This window comes from Ambystoma mexicanum, chromosome 7q (genome assembly GCF_040938575.1).
Source record: "Ambystoma mexicanum isolate Mex_15411 chromosome 7q, UKY_AmexF1_1, whole genome shotgun sequence".
Classification (NCBI taxonomy): Eukaryota; Metazoa; Chordata; class Amphibia; order Caudata; family Ambystomatidae; genus Ambystoma; species Ambystoma mexicanum.
In genome coordinates, this window is record NC_090941.1 from 641,176,523 (window position 1) to 641,193,540 (window position 17,018).

At 42.5% G+C, this 17,018-nt stretch overlaps 1 protein-coding gene across 1 annotated transcript in view; it reads right to left on the reverse strand.

The window, feature by feature from the left end:
* Positions 1-17,018, reverse strand: part of B3GLCT (beta 3-glucosyltransferase) — a 1,424,518-nt gene that overhangs the window by 1,024,152 nt on the left and 383,348 nt on the right. The window lies entirely within an intron of this gene.

Below are 17,018 nucleotides of genomic sequence, written 5' to 3' on the forward strand. Positions count from 1 at the left end.
AACCACAGTCAAAGGTCTACTGGTTACCAACTTCTGAATGGTCCAACAGTAGTTGGAATAGGAGGAGGAAAACCAGAAAGTGTTATCAAGCGCTCCATCGAGGAGCCAGGAAGCTGTGCTTTACTGAAAAAGGGCTGTGGACCAGTTCACCCACCAGGCAGATGGGGAACCTTTGCCAGCCACCAAGGGAAGTAGAGCTGGAGAAAGCTGCCAAACTCTTCACTGGGAGAACCAGTGTCAGACACTACAGAGAGGAGCCGTGAGAGGGACAGAGGCTCAAAGAGAAGCCGACAAGGGCAGAACCAGGAGCGGAAATGGTAATGGGCTGGTCTCCACCGGAACCGCTAAACAGACCGAGAGACTTGCTGTGGGAAGTGCGAGCAGTGCAGCCCAGCAGGAACACGCGGTCGGCGAATAGGGAGAAGCTAAAGTGGGTCTGGAGCCACGGAGCCACTGCAGCCAGCCGACATGAACGTCAGAGTACCAGCAGAGCAGAAAAGAACACAAGGATAGTATCGGCCAACTGAAGACCGACAGCCAAGACCCTGGAGGTAACGGGGCGGCTGTGCCTGTTGGGGGTGCCCAGAGGTTGATGGAAACCATGAAAAGCATAACAAATTTAAAGTGGAGGGAAAGAAGACTACCCCTACGTGATCCTAAGGGACAGTTTACCTAGATGTGCTAACAAGGGAAACAGGGTCTAGTACCCTTCTGCGAGAAGGACATAAGTGATAAGAAGGCATAATCTTCCTTGTGGCAAAGAAACCATAAAGAGGACTGTGAGAGACATGGGTCTCAGACAGTACTTGGCAGGTGAGTGGACCAAGTCTGTTTGAAAATAGGAGACCTGAGGAAAGAGGGAACCAGGTCTGCCAATCAGGGTCAGGGACCCACCACAGCTTGGAGGAGCATTTCTTGAAGAAAACCACTCTTCTTCGTTACAGTACTTGGTAAATGGAAGCCAGGTCAAACAGCCAGGATCAGAGACCCACGAGACATATCCAAATTTTTCTTTGTCAAAGTACCTGGTGAAAAAAGAACCAGGCTTGCTAATGCAAGGGTCGGAGACCCGAGATACAGAAGGGGCCAATTGGGGGACTGAGATATTTCACCACCAATTGTTGAACTGTGTTGCAAGTCTGAAGAAGGCTGCAGAATGGAGACATCCCCTAGCAGTTGACAAACTGCACCAGAAGCCTAAGGAAGGTTAGTCAAGGAAGACCTTCCCCCACCACGTAAAAGAACTAATAAACCCAGAACTGTCTTTTTTCCAGGTGAAGAGTCTCAGTCCTCTGGGCCAGGAAGACCTCCTTTTATTTAGTTTAACTTGAGTGTCAGGGACAAAGCTAGGATTCATTGAGACTTCTTGCTTTTGACAGCCTGACTATGACCGTTATTTTGATTGAGGCAGGGAAACCCCTCAGAGTAAGGGTAAGATTTTTTTTTGTTTTTGGAAAAAAATAAAAGTTTATGCCAACCACTTTGACCGCCTTAATTTTAAAGTCTTACTACTGCATAATTACATAAGCTTGAGCAAACTGTATACTTAGCTTGCTGAGTATTTTAAATTGAGCCGTAGATGGTCCCCACCCCTCCAACATTTTGCAAACTCCCGTTCATATTCTCTGCCCAATTAGAAGCTTTCTCAGCATAGCTGCTGAAATACTCAAAACAGCCACACATTGTTACAACAAGGGATCTACAACATTTGCCTCTAAAGATTCATTGAACTACAACTCTCATCAATGGCGATGGATCACAGGAGTCCAAAATATCAGGAGTGTATCGGGTGTGGACCCCCATACAAACACCAAAACTAGCTATGTATTTTCCGAACAGGGGTCGATTGCTGAATACAAAACTTCAACACTTAGTTAATTATGGTTCCAACAATGAATTTGAAAGGCTAAGTACTCCTGCCAGTTTCATAGGATTTATTTGGGATCTAATTTCCTAAGGATTTATATCAGGCGACACACACCTTGGTCTCGGCCTAGTATGCAGTGCACAACGGAAATGCTTATTTTTATGTTAGATACAATATTGAGATGGTACACTACTCCTTATCACACGCCCTTTTTCAAATACCCCAGGTCACAATGGACCATGAACCAGGCAGGTTGATGAAATGTAATATTTATTTATTTGAAAATTAAAAGAAATCATACAATGTTTAATATGGGGCAGCGATCACCAATGGGGTGATAACAATAGGAATGTAAGCAATGAACTTTTAACCTTCTATTAACAAATCTACAAAACACCAGGAAATATGAGCACTTTTTGATTTTAGGAAAGTTAGCACTCAAGTTAGAATTTCCCCCTGCAAGTATCCCTCAACCCAGAAATATTCTGAGTGGATAAAAAGAAGCCGCAGGTAATCAGGAATGACAAATAGGAAACAGAATTTAAATCCAACCTTCCCTCCCCAAATAAGACAAAAACGAATTTCAAACCCCTTTGCAATGCTAAAAATGACACTCGGAAATGGAAGAATAAAATAATGAATGTGTGTAAAAACCTCGAAACAGATACAATTCTTCCCTAAAGGAACGATGCAAATATACTAACAATCCCTAAGAATGGATAACCAAGAGCATACAGTTAAAAAATGAGTGGAAGATTTAAAACAGTTTGCAAACAAAATGACACGTTGTAAACTTTGCAAATATTTCTGTTTTCCCAGTAAAATTACTAATACGGTTTCTTTGAAAAACGGGTGAAATATTGTAAATTGTTGTGTTGGGGAGTAGCTTTGGATCACAGGTACACTATGGAAGTGAAAGTAAGTCTCTAGCTGTTAAATTGAATGAGTTATGCAAGATCTAAGAAGGTGCACTTTGAGTAAATGAAAATAGGAAAATAAATCAGTTGTGGCAAGAACAGTTTTACTCTACACTAGAGTTTTCAGGCTAGGCCACCAAAGAGGGACACAGTAGGGTCAGGATTGATTCACTATTTCAACCCACTCGCCTCAGCACCCACCCTGGTGGAACCAGTCCGATCACTCGAAATAGGATTAACAGCTTGGGATTTCACAAGACAAAATTGCTAAAGAGTTGGCGCTAGCACTAGCAACCAATGGCAGGGTTGCAAGAATGATTGTGACAGTTTTACAAGTTATAAGGATAGGGTGACTTAGAGAGTGGGATGAGGACAAAGACAAGGTAGGCTATGGGTTTGTTGGGTTTCTATTTATACTCACAGTCCACTTTAGTTTAGGATTTTTGTACAGTCAGCTTTTTTTGGGTATTGGGATTTTAGAATTGAGGCCTTGCTGGAAGGGTCAGCAATGCTTGGCCTGTTAGTTGAATCTGGATCAGTGCAAGATGAAGGAAACAGGAACAGGACGCCACGCAGGAAATCAGGAAGAGTGTGTGTGTCCAGAGTCTTGTCAAGGACGCTTATTTATAGTGCATAATGACATCACCAAAGTAGAGGCCGGGCAGGGTTAACTAAGCACGCCCCTAAACTACTTGGATTGGACAGGGGTGCTAATCTCCGCCTTGCTCTCAACTGGTTGGATTTCCAAGGGAACGATGTCAGGTTTTACAATGTCCAAAAGCTCTCACATTTACTTTACTGAAAATCTGATTTTGCGAAAAACACACATTTACACCATTGCAATCTCTTTCTCTTTCTCAATATTTTTTTACTTCTGTTCCCTATGCAGTAATGAAACCTATGACGTCTTAAAAGAAAGGCCATAAAATTACTTCTAAACCGTGAAATATTTACATTTTGCAAAATCCTGCTGCAGAGATAAAAATCTTTAAAGTTTATTTATAAAATAGTCTTACGAAGCAAATGGCAGTCTTTGTTCCTGGGTCCATTTTATTTTTATTTTACTTCAACTGCTGCTAACTGTCATTCCCTTCAGCATGGTGGTGGTTTCTCAGCTTAATTGAAGGTTTTATTGCCCCTTCACACTTCACAGGTTAGTGTCCCAGGACTTCTATTGTCCCAGCCTGAAGCACAGACGAATGTCTGACGAGCGTGTGAATTTTCTTTGTCCTGGCCCATTCAAATTTCTTCAAGCTGGCAATTATCACTTACATGCCCTGGAAGTTTATGGATTGCCTCCCTCCCTGGGGGGGAAGTTTCAGGGCTGGCACCTGAATAACTGGGGTTTTTTTTGACCTTGCAAACTCAGCCCATGTGTCTTTAATCTTTTTTTTTCTTATTTGGAGTCTTGAATTAAAACAAACCTGTGGAATAAAAATAGCCTGGGTGTATATTATGACCAGCCACAAACCTACACACTGCTAGGTAATGGCAGGCCATGTTTGTTCTTCAGTCAGAAAAGCCAATTTTTACATGTGTTGAAAACTGCTAGCATTTCTTCCTTAAAATTCGGTTTGGCATCTGTCTTTTCAATATGGTTTACACAACAGTCTGGACAAGGCAAAGGTCTCCATAAAATGTGCATGTGTACATACAACTCTGAATCCTTTTCAAACAGTGATTTTGACACTTTTTAGCCAAAGTTAAGCTCTTTTCTGTGTTTGATGCAGTACAACTTTTGTTGGTTTTCAGGTTTTGGCTGGCACAGCCTGTCATTCTGGAATAAGGCTTGGTTTTGCTGAGGGTCAGTGGGGATATGGATGAGCATAGCAGGGTCTTATTAATCACAGTGGTTGGAGGAAGAACAGATGGAAATAGTGTGAGAGCAGCATTTTTAAAGATAAAAAGGGGTTTCTTTTCAATGGATATTTTGGCTTTTGCAGCAAAACACCACTGCTTTTTCCACTTTCTTCCTTTTATTTATGTTGGAACACACTGACAGTCTCCCTCAATGTGCCCCCTGGTTCCATCCTGCCCGATGTGTGCTTGGCAGGACAGTGCAGCCATTTTTGTTGTTGCAAAACAGTTTTGAGCCATGGCGCTCACAGAAGCCAGCGCAGCCATTTGCCTGTTTCTGTACCAATACCAATGCAGCTTAGTGATGTGGGGCAATGCTGTTGAGTGGGTCAATATATTCCACAAAGTCCACCACAATGTAAAAAAGATGTGCCAAGAAAGTCTCATGCACATACCTTTGATCAAACAACCCGTATCCACAAAAAAACATCTACATAAAAGACTGAACTGAAAGCTATGCAACTTGAGTCACGCATCTACATTGTTGAGCAATCTAAATTGCAAAACACATTTAAACATTGGTCTCGTGGGTATGGACCACTATGTCATATTAAATAAGGAGCATGTTGTAATTGGGCGGTAGTTTACAGGAACAGTGGGTTCCAGGGTGGGTTTCCTAAGAAGGGGGTGGCCCAAAACGGTTTTAATATTGATCGAATGGAGTTTGCCTTAAAGGAAATATTGCTGACATTTGTGATGATGGGACTAAGTGAGTTGACACATTCCTTAATAACAGAAGAGGAACAAGGATCTCCTGGGCAGGATGTAGGACAAAGGTAGGAGGAGGTTTCTCTTGTGTATTTCACACTGATAGCTCTAAAGGAAAAATGTTCTGTGCTTTTATGGAGTGATTTAGGTGGATTTGTTGGACTTCAGTTATGTTGAGTAAACATATTCCCATTCATATGAACAGAGGCAGACATATTCGGGGTAACTGGGGCTATTTGCTCTTATATTTTCAATCTTTCTATTGAAAGCTAGATGGATATCTTCAGCCCAGCTTTCAGGTGAAAGAAATGGAGGGGGGTTAATACCTTGGTTGTGGAGTTTTTTTTGAGCATTTTCAAAAGTTCTTTAGTCGAATTACTAGTTATTTATTTGATTGGAGAAATAATAACCTTTAGCTTTTTGGATGCTGCGTTTATAGCTCTAGATTTTAAAGAGTAATTATTTGTGGTGCTTCCGTTTCTTCACCAATTGCTCTAATCCTCGATGTTCGTTACTCTGAGATTCCAATGCATGTGAAGACCATGAATTTTCAATGCGTTTGATTTTCATTCAAGTTTTTAATGGGACAGCTTTATCGCATGCATCATATGAGAGTTCATAAAATGTGGGCTAAAGGTTGGGACACCTTTTTTAATTTCTTACTTTTCTTACAGTACCTTCACATTTTCGGTTTTGGAGGAGAAGTTAACTTCCGGCTTACAACGCCTGCCTATGTTTGCATCTTTTCAAATGGGACAGTTACTCTTAGGTAAGAAAGGCTGTGGTAGATAGGATGAGATTGAGGGCAGGGCACCTTGAGCAATTACGAAGAGCAACACTGAACCAGCATGCTGATTTTTCAGAAGAAACCACGCCAGCATACTGGTTGATTCAAGCCCCAGTGAATTCTCCCCCATTGCTTGATATAGATACTGAATTAATCCTTCCACTGATATTAGATACACTGAGATTAGATACCTTGTATTCAATTAATCAGATACCTTGTTTGGGGCGAGTTCTTCCAACAACTGCAGTCACACAAGAAATAATTACATGGTTAAAGGGAAGTTACAAAAATATTTACTTTCACAAGGAACCGTTTTTGTGGCATAATCCTGCTTTGCGCTTAGAAAATAAAATGTTATATCGGAACAGTTGTATAGTAAAAGGCGTGCTTAAGTTAGTGGATATTACGGAAGAGGGAGATAAAATTTCTCCATTTGATAAGTTAACTGATGGATTTCTTTTGGGTAGATTGGAATTGGCCAGATATTTCTCTCTCTGAGAATTAAGGGACTGGTAATGTTAAATGGCTCTTTAGAAAATGAGACAGCTTTATGCAAGTTATTTGATAACCCTCCTAGCATGGTGTCTTGCTTTTTTAAATTAACACCCGAGAAGTTTAAACATGTCACACAATGGAATGGAACACGAGAAAAATGGGTGGATGGCAAGGGGTGCGACATCCCCTTGAAACAATGGAAACTAATAAATGAAGAGATCTTGAATACCAAACTTGACCACAATTTTAGACAAAGACAACAGAAAATAGTGAAATGTTTGTATTGGACTTCTACTAGAATGAAAGCTTTAGGATTATTGGAAAATTATCAGTATTGGGTGTGCAATACTAGAGGAGGCTCTTTATATAACATGCTTTTGAGATGTTTAAGAGTTAATGAATTCTGGTCTGCAGTCTTGGCTAGAATTCATCTGATAAAAGGAATTGTTCTATCAGATATCCATCTGAAGCCATTCTTTATATGGACAAATAATTTTAACACTAGCAAGAGGCAAAATAGTTGGATCAACAAAGCAGCAATAATAGCAAAAAGAAAATACTGAAGGTCTGGAAAACAAGGACGAAACCGCAAATAGAGGGCTGGATGATTTCTGGTCTTCAGATGTCATTATATGAGAAAGTAAAATATAAGAAGATGAATAGGGGGGAAGATTGCTATTTGGATATGTGGGAATTCTTTAATGAAATGTATGCATGTATTGTGGAATTCTGAAATGCTATTCCTAATATATAGTGGCCGTGTAGTTATGGTTAAGTTGCTAATCGCATAGGAAGAGCAATTTTGGGCGGCTTATAACTTTGCTCCCCCTGGGCGAATCCTAACCAAACTTTGCAAAAAGAATTCAGAGTGGGCCATATACTTTGTTTTGCAAAGTTTGGTGAGGTTTGGTACAGGGGGTCAAAGTTATAGGGGGAGGAGGTCCCAAAATGTCTTTTTTCCCCATAGACATAATGGGTAAAAAAAAACTTTGCTCACGTCTACAGCCCAAACTGCTGGACAGATATTCACCAAATTTGCAGCAGGAGTGGTAGGCTTGGTCCTGAAAGTGTGCTATTGTTAATTTGGTGTAAATCTGTCCAGTATTTTGTTTTTAAATGACCAAAACATAAAGCAAAAACATTTGTGACACTTCCCTTATCGCTCCGTGGACAGGACACCGATTGGCTAATTGACTCGCGTCATGTCCGCGGACACAACGTGTTCGCTGATTGGTTGGCATGAAGCGTGAGGTGCTTCAGATTTTTGGAAACGCCTGCCATCTTGGATTCGCGGACATCGGCCGGTGTCCATGTACATTGCGGTAAAACATATTAAAAAAACACAAGATTGCACTTGTCAAACTTATCAAATAATCTCTGGGGAGGTGAGGGGTGATGAGGTTGGGATGGAATATGGCTGCAAGAAGCAAAACAGGCGTTTTTCGCCACGAAAGTCCGCAAACAGTTTGGATGTTCGCGAACAGTCCTGTGAAAGTTTGCAGACACCTCTGCATTACTGGTTTGGTGAAAAGCAGTTCTTTGATGGCTTATAACTTTGGCGCCACTTAATGGAACGACATGTAATTTTGCAATTATATTTCTGACCTGATCCCAAATGAGTTTGCAAAGATTGGTGGGATTTAGTCAAGAGAGGGCAAAATTAGAGGGGGGTCCCAAAATAATTTAAAGGCTTATAAATGTTGTGCCATTTGACAAATCTACCCACAGGTTTGCAAAAAGATTGCAGATCTAGATATAAATGTTTCTGTAAAGTTTGAATGGATTTTGTCAAGTGGGGGCTAGGTTATATGACGATTGTATGTGCATCATTTGACACCTTTGAAAAAATAAACATGGGTGGATTTCCAGAAAACTTGTGTAAGGAACTGAAAGCATGGTTTTGCAAATGTGCCAGTGTTTTATTTTTTAACACGTGTCATAATGTAGGTACAAAAAATAGAGATATACCTTTGGTGACTGAGGTGTAGCCTGTGGCCATGGGCAGTGGCAGTGGCCAGATTGTCCGGGTCATGGAATAAGGTCATGATCCGGACAATCTGGCTACTGGCCATGACCACAAGGGACAAAACATGGGGTTAAAGTGGCCATGTCCACCTGGGACTGGCTTTGTGGTAAAGTTATTCGAAATTGGGATAGATTTGAAAAGGAAGAAAAATGTGCTTGTGGTAATATGGTCATAGAGTTCTCTTTTTGCCTTCTGTAGGCTGCCATGGAAAGCGAAGAGGGGCCCTGTATGGAACCCCGCCTTCCCTTTCCATGGTGGCCATCTTGGAAAAGGATTTTCCTTCCTACACCGGGACCCCTGCTTTGGTAACTTAGGGTGCTAATGGCCTTCATCCCCCATTACAGGGCTGGAATGGGGGGATAATGGTCCAGAGACCTCGTTATCCACCCTCGCTTCGCTTGGGCTGATAATTTGGGCTGCCAGGCCGGTGTCCACCGTTCCATCCCTGGAACGGAGGATAAACGCCACAATATTGCCATTAGCATACACAAAATGCAAATGGAAATGTTGGAAAATCTTATTGAGTCTATGTACTTTAGTTCTATTTTTTAACTGTGAAAGGTGGTTCCTAAAGGAACATTTCTTTTATTGTTTTTGGATGCATTTTTTTTTTTGCCAGGAGAGCTTAGAACGAAACCTGGGGAGGGAAATGACAGAAGAGGCACCAAACACTAACAAGGAGGATCAGGTGGACAGGGGAAAATGTTGCACGTGTGTTATGGCATTAGCTGATTCCATTTTAAGATAAATAGCAGTTTTGCTAAAAGTATGTATTGTGTACTGGATTGTTAATGGATGAGTAGGAATAGGTGTTGGAGATGTGCAAGGGAAATGTTGAAGTTGAAAGTTCCTAGATCAGTAGAAAATGCAGTTCCGAACTGTCCGCGAAGCACAGATCTTATCGTGAAGTGCGTACAGGTTCTCGGAAACGTCATAATGCCGCTCGCCAGCATATGGTCATTTGGCACTGTCGGGAAGGTCCGTAATGAAGTCAGATGTTCATAGACGTTATGGTTAGGTTGCACTAATAAAAACCTCTGACATTCAATGAAAAAAACTTTTTTAAAAGGGACGTTATGGTTACAAGTAAAACCAAAAAAAAACTGAAATTCACCAGTTATGGTAAGCTAAGCAACCATAACTCGCACCACCACCTTGCACTGCTAATAATAACCCCAATGACAAAGATGACATCACAGCTATGATTGATGCCATCACTGGTGACATCACATGTCTAGCCCCTTCTTTTTTTGTTCAAAGACATATCTAGGCCAGGTGAGTTTATTCACTGACAGTCAAAAACTTAAAATTAAAAAAGGTATTACATTTGTAGACTTTGCTATTCTCACATGTTCTTACAGTACTTTCTTCAGAATTCAATCGCATATTATGATGCACATACATCGGCAAAGAAGCAGGCCTGAACCACAGCAATCATTTCTATGTGTAAAGATAATCATATTGCTTACACACAGTGGCTCATGATACTGCCTCTTGTTTATTTACTTTCTTCTCCCTGTATAAGCCCCATATTTGTATACATTGTCTCTTAATGTTGTGTTTAGTAGTACAAGCATGTAGTAAGTGATGCATTATTACCTACTTAGTATAGGTTTCACAGTATGCAAAAGTGTGACACAGAAGCATTCACTGTTTTACTATCCAACATGGGAAAATTAGAAATATTACATCTCTATGGTGTATGCTGCAACCAGCGCCTATGTTTCTGTATGAGTAGGTTCCTGTTCTAGAAACAACACTGCAATGGAATGTTCTTTGGAGCAATACATTGCATAATCAAGTATGTAGTTCATCACACATCTCCAGATGACCCCTGACACTTTTTTGCCAACATTACATTCACAGCCCTTTGTAGGGACTTCCTATGAAAATGAAATGCACATGTGATATCATCAGTGATGTTATCAATCATATCTGGTGTCATCTTTGATGTCATGGGTGTTATTCTTAGCAGTGCACGGTGGTGGCGCGAGTTATGGTGCTTAGCTTACCATAACTGGCGAATTTCAGGGGTTTTTCAGTTTTACTTGTGACCATAACGTCCCCTTAACGTTTTTTCATTGTCTATATGCATATATATGTGCCGCGGTAGCGGCCGAGTAGTTAAGGTTAAGTTGCTAAACTCCTAGGAAGAGCACTTTGTTGGCAGCTTATAACTTCGCTCCCCCTGGACGAATCCTCACCAAACTTTGCAAGAAAAGTATATGGCCAGCACAGAATTTTTTCGCCAAGTTGGGTGAGATTTCGTGCGTGGCGGGGTGCGATGGGGTGATAGTTATAGGCGGGGTCCCAAATTCTTGTTTCCCCCATATACTGAAATCAGTCTATGGGGGAAAAAATGTATGTACGGCTACAGCCCGAACGGCTGTATGAGTTTTCACCAAATTTGTGCCAGGAGCAGGGGCTTCGGCCAGAAAGCGTGCTTGTGTGTGTTCGTGGAAATCCAACATGCAATTTCTTTGTAAAATACTGAAATGTACATCCCAAAAAATTAATGATATCTGGGTATGCTCCGCTGACCAATTTCCCTGTGCGTTCTGCAGAGAGAAGTGTCATTGGATCGCGGTACGGCGTGGTGTTGGAGAATTTGGACACGGTCGGTGGTTGGCTGCAAGGAAGCGTGCTGTGCATCACATTTTTTCGGAAAGCCACCAATGTGCATCGGAGGACAGTGCATCTGCGGAAGGGTCTGGAAAATTTACCATACGCATTGTGTTGGAGGCAATAAGGGAGGGAATGGCTGGGGGAGTGAGAAGTGGTTTACATGCGACATATGTAGGCTAGTATTTTCTGTGGTGATTGGAGGCATCCATCGTAACGGTCCCTTAGCTTCTGACACAACCTGTTTGCGGCGAACTCTTTTCGTGGTGAGTGGTGGCAGGTCATTTGCAGATGGGGAGTGAATTGCACACGACATAGGTCGGGTGGGAGCGCGAGTGGCGGTGCGCTGCAGATGGAATGCGGTACGCACATGGAGGCATGCATGGGTGAATGAAGGTGTGGTGGGTCTGTGGAGGGATTACACTATTGGGTGCATGGCCGAAGCCCGTAGGCTGTAGGGCAAGCACTGAAGAGCGTAGGGCTTCAACATACACACCGCAGGAAGGCACTTTTGAGTCTGCATCCAGTACAGGGTGGTGCTTGCATAGTGCGGTGTGTGCAGATTGGTTGAAGTAGCGTTAGTGCTGCAAACTGAATGTGGGTGGGTCGGCAGTGACAGTACTTTGTGAATGGGATTGGGTACGCCTATAGTGTGTGATTGAAAGTGTATAGGGGTGCAGGAGAGAGTGTTTTCTTTCCACATTGTGTTAACTGTTGCAATTTGTTGCTGGATAGCTACATGGTGGTGCGCAGGTTGGGTAGGACTGCTGGTGGCAGTGGTGTGTATGTCGATGGTCGTAGCTGGTGAAATGGTGAAATGCATGGTGGCATTACGTTGCTGTAGGTGTGTTCAAGGCTTATGCTGTGTACAGAATTGTTGAAGTAGGCCGAATGTTGTGAAAAGGTTGTGGTTAGTGATACAATCCTTTGTGAATGGCTGTGGTAAGAGGTGGTGGAGGATGTGGTATGTTTTTGCATTCTGGTCAATGCAACCTGTGTTCATGATTGGGTGCTTTATGGTTTGGGGGAGTTGGGGTGAAGTGCTGCTACCTATGTGTGGCACGTTTGTGCAAAATGGTAGCTGCCCACATGGCCATTATGTTAACTATTGCCATTTGTTGCTACGTAGCGCCATGGCAGTGTACCGGTTGGCTAGGAGTGTTGGTGGCAGTGGTGTCTATGTGGATTGTCGCAGTTGCTGATATGGAGACATGCATGGTGGCATAACGTTGCCGTGAGTGCGTTTAAGGCCTCTACTGCCTTCGACCATGCATTCAAGAGCCTAGGTCTTGAGGACACGCACGGCAGTAATGCATTTTTCAATGTCCATGAGTTAGAGTGTGGTAACATGTAAGGAATGGGTGTGGAACACATTTAAGCCTTTATAGGCCAGTGTTGCAAACAGATTGTGGGTAGGTTGGCAGTGGCACAATACTTTGTGAATGGTAATGGGTACGCCCATAGTATGTGATTGAAAGTGCACAGGGATGCAGGAGAGAGGGTCTTGTTTGTACATTACGGTAACTGTTGCAATTTGTTACTGGATAGCTCCATGATGGTGCCCTGTGGTTGGAGATGCTGCAGCTAAAGGCCACACTGTGTGGGCACTGGGTGCAATGCTTGTATACTGTCAGTATGTTACAGGGTATGGTTGAAGGACAGCTTATATGTGCTTGGATAGTGTGCTGTGTGCACAATGCTTGCAGTATGGGCAATGTTGTAAACATGTTGCATTTACATTGCCAGTTAAACAATCCTTTATGAGTGGAAGTGGGTAAGACGATAATGTGAATGAAAGGGCGTAGGGGTGCCGGAGACAGTGTAATGTTTATACATTGTGGTAACAGTTGTATATAATGATGTGTATGTCCATTGCGGTGCCAGGTTGGTTAGGAGTGCTGGTGCCAGTGGTGCATACATGCATAGTGGTAGATCGCAATACGCTGACATGTATTGTTGAATTACGGTGTGGGGCATGTGTGCAACAAGCAGACCCACTGGAGCAACGCAGGTTTGGCAGTGTATGAGGCACAGGGTGGTGATCTTTGGAGAATGCGTGTGGAGCACATTGTCGACGTGCTACAGCAGCACAAGTGAGTTGCAAAGTCTGTATTGTGCACTCTATGGTTGTGGTGATAGTTGGAACATGCTTCAGTATTTGGTGTGCGGCAGGCGATGGTGCAGTGTGAAGTTGAGTAGTGTGGCCACAGTGTGCAGTGCGTACGTAATGTGAGTATGGAAGTGGGTATGGTTGAAGGGCAGCTTATATGTGGTTAGTTACTCTGCTGTGTGCAGATTTATTGAAGTAGGCCCAATGTTGGGAAGGTGGTGTGCATAGGTTGGCATTGACACAATAGCGTGTGAATGGTAATGCGTAGGGGTGGTGCAGGCTGAGCTATGTTTGGGGCTTCTGCTAAGTGCGACACGTTTTTTGTGAATGGGTGTTTTATGGTTTGGGGGAGATGGGTAGAAATGCCGCTATGTATGTAACATTGGTGCATAATGTTAGGTTCTTACATGGTTGCTTGCTTGAATGTATTGTGTTGTGATGGGCGTGGAAAGGGCTGCAATGTTGTGTGCATAGCCAACGGTATGCTGGGGGTGTTTTAGGATGTTTGTGGATGCTGCAATAGTGCCTTCTTTAGCAGACGTTTCTGGTGTAGGGGCTTTGCAATGAAACGGAACGTGTACTGAGAGTGTTTAACGGTAAATAAGGAGTGGTGTAAAGAAATGACAGTGTGCAATGCAGAGGTTTTGTATGTGATTGGTGCATGCATGTTTCGAAATGTGACAGCACCCAATTGGGGGAGTGCTGCAAAAAGTGACTGTGCAAAGGGAAGAAATATTGTCAGAGCTTTACTGGGCCGTGGCCCTCACTGTAGATGGAAAACACACATGCACATCCTCCCATTATGAGCAGGGTGGAAATGCAAATGGAATGGTGGGAAATAGGCAATTAGGAGTTTAGGGTGTGGTTCATAGGAAGGGGCGGTACCATTTCATCACAATACTGTGTCGTGAGGGTGGTCGACATGGAGAGACGCACAGTGCTCATCGTCGGCGATACCTTTGTGCGCCATCTGCACAGGTGTTGCGTGGAAAGAGGAGTTACTGGTAATTTCGGGTTGGAAGGAGTGGACGCTTTCTGGGCCTGCCAGGGTGACTGCAGTTTCGGAGGGATGGTTCACCTTTGCAGATATGTGGCATCCATCACAAACGTCGACTGTGTCGTGGGGCACTATGGAAGTGAACATTGGGTTACATGTCATGTGGACTATTAATCGGTCTCCTGAAGAGGTTGGTGATCGCAGTGATGCATATTTTTCCTATTGGCAAAAATTGCTATTCTATGAGGGCTTAGTTAGATTTGTTGGAGGGCAAGTCAGATGAATGTTACACGTTTGGTATACATGTTTAATAACTATAAAATTGTAAACCTGTGATCCTGTTGTGTGATACGAAAGCTGGGGGAATTGGCAGGTGTGAGCTCCCCTTTTAGTCCAAAATGTGCGGTTTGTATATACTTATTTGACATTGATTGAGGATACATGCCTTTTGCAAATTGATGGAGGTCACATGCTATCCACCCTGAAAGTGATGAGTCTGCTGTTTGAGTAGCTTCCACTGTAGAGTCGAGAAAGGGTTTGCTCTTTAACAGGTTTTGTTCTGACCACTAGTGCAGTGTTTGAAACATATCCTGTGAAACAAGGACTACTTCGTCCCAGCTTGCTTGAGGCAACCGTTTCGCTAGGCACTCATGTATTGGATGCATGCGCAACCTTGCGTGTGGCACCAGAAAGATGCAAAGTCATTCCAAGAAGTCGCATTGCCTTTCGAACGGTTATCTGATGGCTACATACTGAGGAAAATGAAGTAGCGTGTTTTGGACTTGGAGAGGGGAGTGTCTTGTGCCTGAATAATAGCACCCAGGAATTGTTTTACTTGGCTGGAAAGGAGACTTTACATTTTCTCGTTGATTGAAACCCCCAACCGAAACAGCACGTTGATTGTGTCTTTAGCGCTACCGACACATTTGTAGTGTGTCTCCTGTTATGAGCCAGTCATCTAGATAAGGGTACACTGGGATGGAATGCCTGCGTAAGTGGGCGGCCATCACTGCCAGTACTTTGGTAAACACCTGTGTGGCGAGGCTATGCGGAAGGGTAGCACATTGAACTGGTAGTGAGTGGACCTTACACCTTGAACTTCAAGTACTTTCAGTGTGCTGTCAACATTGAAATATGAAAGTATGCATCTTTCATATCCAGTGTTGCCATGTACTCCTTTTTTAGGAGAGGGATAACTTCTTGTAGGGTTGTCATCCGGAATGTGTGCGGTCTGACATATGTTTTTGCAGGGCGCAGGTCTAACACATGGTGCATAGTTAAGTTCTTCTTTGGTACAAGGAAATATACTGAATAAATACCCTTGTTTACCTTGTGTAGGGGGACCAGCTCTATAGCTCGTTTGTCTAGAAGGGACTGTATTTCTGCTTTGAGTATTGACTGGTGATCTAGGCAGATGGTGGTGCGGTATTTCTGGAAATTATATGGACTAGCCCTTGAGCACAGTTGACAGCACCCACTGGTCTATTGTGATCCCCTCGCATCCATGGGTGGATTCAGAAATGGTTTAGGGTCAAAGCTTTGAATACAAAGGTTCGAATAACAATACTCGCGAAACAAAAGGACGGAAAAAAAAAATAGAATGCACTTTTTTGGGGGGAGGGGTGCCCTCCCAACCCCCCATTTTTTGGCCAAAAACCATTATTTTTTACCTATACCAAAAAAAAAAAACAAATACATTTAAAAAAAAAAAAGGCATTCAGTATTTTTTTTCTTTCCGTCCTTTTGACTCTAATGTATTACATTTGATCCTTTTGTTTTCAAATTAATGACTGGACACCTTCAGAAACGCTACCCCTACTGGGGAAACATGGGAGGGAACCTGAACAGATGAGTCATTGCTAGGGGTTGTGGAGTCTCTGGAGGCTGCACTTCTACTCCAACCCTTTACTTGTCTTAGGCCCCTTTGAAAGGAGGACAGAAAGGGAGCTGTTTGTGTTTGAGAGGAGTACCACCGAGAGAGATTAGTACTTTGGTTGAAATTTGATTGCGATGTTCTTGGCTTTGAAAGGAGCGGTGTGTATTAAAAGACCCCCGTTGTATTTATGGTTTATTAGTGATTTGGCCCAATGTTTTAAGAGTTTATGCTCTTTTTGGCATTCTCTAGGGCGTAATCAACGGCTTTGCCAAATATAAAGTGATGGCGTTAGCTATCCTAGTCTGGTATGGAGCGGAATTTGCTAACTTTTTACCCAATGCATACAGCTTTTTACTATCCTTGTCTGGGGGCGCTTAACGGGATACCAGCCCTCTTTCGTGTCGTATTAAGAACCAGGGAATCTGGTTTTAAGGGTGTGCAGTCATAATGTCGACATCAATAATGTCGACAGTCAAAATGTCGACAAAATAATGTCGAAAATCTATAATGTCGACATACAAAAATGTCGACATTTTATTTTTCGACATTAATTTTTCGACACATAAATAAATACATAAATAAATTCATGCAATACATGTAATAATTAATAAAATAAGTAACTCAGAAGGTAATTTAGTGTCATGTTTATTTAATAGTAAAAATTAATTATAGGTAATATTTAATTCAAACATAACTGCAACGTTTTTTTGTAAATAAGTAAATAAATAGATGTAACAATGCATTTTTTAGATAAAT